The sequence below is a fragment of the Arachis duranensis genome, chromosome 2 (genome assembly GCF_000817695.3).
Source record: "Arachis duranensis cultivar V14167 chromosome 2, aradu.V14167.gnm2.J7QH, whole genome shotgun sequence".
Taxonomy (NCBI): domain Eukaryota; kingdom Viridiplantae; phylum Streptophyta; class Magnoliopsida; order Fabales; family Fabaceae; genus Arachis; species Arachis duranensis.
This window is the reverse complement of record NC_029773.3, coordinates 2005704-2009674: the sequence shown is the minus strand read 5'-3', so window position 1 is coordinate 2009674 and position 3971 is coordinate 2005704.

Here is a 3971-nt window from a genome sequence, read left to right as displayed (position 1 = left end):
TAGCTTGCTTCATACCAACAATCTCCGTGGGATCGACCCTTACTCGCGTAAGGTTTATTACTTGGACGACCCAGTGCACTTGCTAGTTAGTTGTGCGAAGTTGTGATAAAGAGTTGAGATTGCAATTGAGCGTACCATGTTGATGGCGCCATTGATGATCACAATTTTGTGCACCAATAAGGCAAGTATTGGATGGAAGAAGTGAGGAGAAAAGCATGCAAAGTGGGAGAACTCATGAAGAAATGAAGGAACTGTAAAGCTGTCAAGCCTGACCTCTTAGCACTCAAACGACCATAACTTGAGCTACATAGGTCCAAATGAGGCGGTTTCAATTGCGTTGGAAAGCTAACATCCGGGGCTTCAAAATGATATAAAATTTTCTATAGTTGCCTGACCTATAAGGGCGCGTACGCGCACTTTGCGCGGACGCGCCGATGGAGCACATGATTCACTAAAGAGCAACTCGTGGCCAGCAATTTCTAGCTTATTTTGGGCCCAATCCAACTCATTTCTGATGCTATTGAACCCAAGGATTGAAGGGGGAATGAACCAAGTAGTCATAGTTTAGTTTTCATCATGTTTTAGGGAGAATTCTAGAGAGAGAGGCTCTCTCATCTCTCTAGATTTTAGGGTAGTTTTAGTTAATTCTTCTTGGTTCTAAGGTTTAATTCATGCTTTGATTTACTTTTCCTTTACAATTCCTTGTTCATCTACTCTTTCTCTCTCTAATTTTGTATTTCATTCTTGTAATTGTTACTTGTTTGTTGATGCACTTTTTCTTCTTCTATTTTCCTTCAATGAAATTTGAGGTAAATCATGTAGATCTTGTTTCCTTTAATTGTTGTGTTAATTATGATGGTTTCAGTGGCTAAGAGAAGGGGGGTTGAATCTTAGCCCCCTTTTTCTTGATTACACTTTCTGGTCTTTGAGGAAACTTTTCTGTTTTTGTCTCGTCCCTAGCCACGAGACTTTTTACTTTTGTCTCGTTACTTGGCACAAGACATTTTTTATTTTAACTCCTGTGCAGCAGAAACAGAAATGAAGAAGTAGAGAGAGAAGATTACACCCAGATATATCCTGGTTCAGCTGCTAAGTGCAATGCAGCCTACATCCAGTCTCCATCACAACAATGATGGAATTTCACTATAATCATTCATATTACAAATTGTAAAGTGCTAACCCAACTTATAAGGGGATTCCCTCAGAATCATGAAACACAACATAGATGAACAAAGGAACTCTAAGACATCTATGGCTTTTTCTTTTAATTTTGCACTCTCTGCCTTTTTTCGCTCTATGGCTTTTTCATACAAACCTCACTGTTTGCCTTTTTTTTCATGAGACTCAAGACATGACAAAATTAAACAGAAAAATTACAAAACAGAATACATTGAAGGAGAAGAAAATCTGTAAGCTTACGTAGCTATGAGACTTTTGTGCCTTGCACTCTCACTTTCTTTCCTTGAATCAAACCGTGACTATTCACCCCTTTTATAGAGAAGTGAAGCCTTCACAGTTGAAACACAAAACCGAGCTTAGCTTCTTTTCCTTCAAAACAGAACCGGTTCGGCCACAGAGAGAGAAGAGGAAACTCATGCAAATACCTCTATTCCTTCCTTGGTCATCACTCTTCATCAATCCGAGCGCTCCATCCTTGGCTTCCTCTCCAAGATGGATTTCTGGCCCTTGATGCTTCATGATGATGATGGCTTCATCTGCTCCAATCTCTGCCTCTTCCATCACTTCGCCACTCTAGCTACTTCCTGTGGTGGTTGAGCAGAATCAGAGACAAGCCATGCCTCCAAGAATCTTTCTTGCTGGCCGAATCTTCATCAACCATTTTTGGTATGAAGAAGCCAAGATCTCATCACAGAATCTTACCATAAGTGATGCAGATCTTAGCCACATCATACTTTTCTTTTGTTATGTTTTCTTGCCATTATTAGTTCGATGGTCTTGAAGCATGCATCTTCTTCTTTCTTTTGGTTGTTGAATATTGCTTCCATTGTTTCCTGGACAATGACCGAAGCAAAGAAAGAAAGAGATGAGAGAGAGAATAAGCAATCTTGGAAGAAAAGCATTTAAGTGAGTTAAACCAATTAATTGGTAAAAGTTGCTTTTACTTCCCTTAGAGTGGCGTGTAGCAAGAATCATAATGATTCTCATCAAATCAAAGTCAAATTCTCTCTCATAGTTCCCATGCAATAAATGGTAATGTAATGAATTTGAAATTCATCACATGGTTGGAATTGAGATCCGTTGGAAGGCATAGGCAAATATCAACATTTGCTTTCCTGATGAAGTATATTTCGGATCATGCATGAGGAATATTTTTTGGGCTCGGAGCATTTAAACTCATTCTGACCCAAGTTATTTATTTTCCATTCAGCCACAAGAAGCTAACTTCATATTAATGCTGAATATTTTAATCATTGGGCTAGCAACATTTTTATTTCGGCCCAATGGTCTCAGCCATATATGATCATAATATACTAATACCAAGGTTGAATTGGGCTTGCACAAGAATTTTATTTTCGGCCCAAATAAAACCTGCACAGCAAAATTAATTTAATTAACATATATGGATCAAAATTAGATTAATTATTTTGCTGTTAATAATGTTTGATCATCATCAATTTAAATTAGAGTTTTTCAAACTCATCAAATTCTTTACATTTGATTGTTGTTAGATTTAATTCTTGTTGTTGATTTACTATGCTTTTCTTTTATGCCTTCCAAATGTTTGATGAAATGCTTGGTTGGATTTTAGTATAGATTTTGTTTCTCTTGGCTTTGGTTGAGTAATTAGTGACGCTTGAGTTATCTAATTTCCTTGTTGATTGACAATTGGAAGTTGCTAACTGACTTGGATACCACTAACGCTAGTCTTCTCCTTGGAAATTGGCTAGGACTTGTGGAATCAAGTTAATTCATCTACTTGACTTTCCTCCTTGGTTAGAGATTAACGAAGTGGTAGCAATAAACAATTTGTGATCATAATTAAGGAGGATAACTAGGATAGGACTTCTAATTTTCATATCTTGCCAAGAGTTTTGTTAGTTGCTAGTTTATTTTCATTCCTATTTACATTCCATGCCTCTTATCCCAAAAACCCCAAAATACCTCATAACCAATAATCATGCACTTCATTGCAACTCCTTGTGAGACGACCCGGAGTCCAAATACTCCGGTTAATTCTTATTTGGGGTTTGTACTAGTGACAACCAAAATTTTTGCATGTGAGGACTCTTTGTTGGTGTAGAACTATACTTGCAACGAGAATTCATCTATTTGAGGAAAATTCTATATCAACAAGAGTTCCCGCATCACTATCCTCTGCACTTCCGCCTGAAGTTCAGCGAATTGGGCTAGGAGCTCAGCTTGTGTGAGTTGGGGATTCTCCTTGTCAGCCATGTTCGGGGATCAGAAATCCTGCAAAATAGAGGAAAAAGAGGAAAAAAGAAAACTGAACAAAGAGAATAGTGGGGTTAGGTGTATTCCGAGCCCCACGGTGGGTGCCAGTGATTCATCCGAGTACTGAGGTGGCCGAGCTTTAGCGCTTTCGAGCAAGTTGTCAGCAGAGAGGAAGAGCTATGCGTTGGCCAGGATCGAACACCGCGGCGGAAATACCTTCAAAAGATACTCCGATGCTCAAGTCAATAATAATCTCAAGTGAGTGTATTAAGTAAAATACGAAGACTGAGAATAGAACCTGCCTTTAGCCGAAGATACTAGCTCGGCTTTATAGGCGTTGGTTTACCCGTTTCCTAGGGATCAGTCTGAGTTTATGGATTGGTTATCGTATTTTGTTTTGGTGATCTGCTTTGTTTAAACACGTTTTTTATCTTTCGGAGGAGTAATCCCGATCTTATCTGGTTACGTGTCGAGTTTATCGGGATGGCCGAGGTATGTGGTGACGTATCAAATATTATTATAAAACATTTTATTAAAATTAAAATTAAAAAATATGT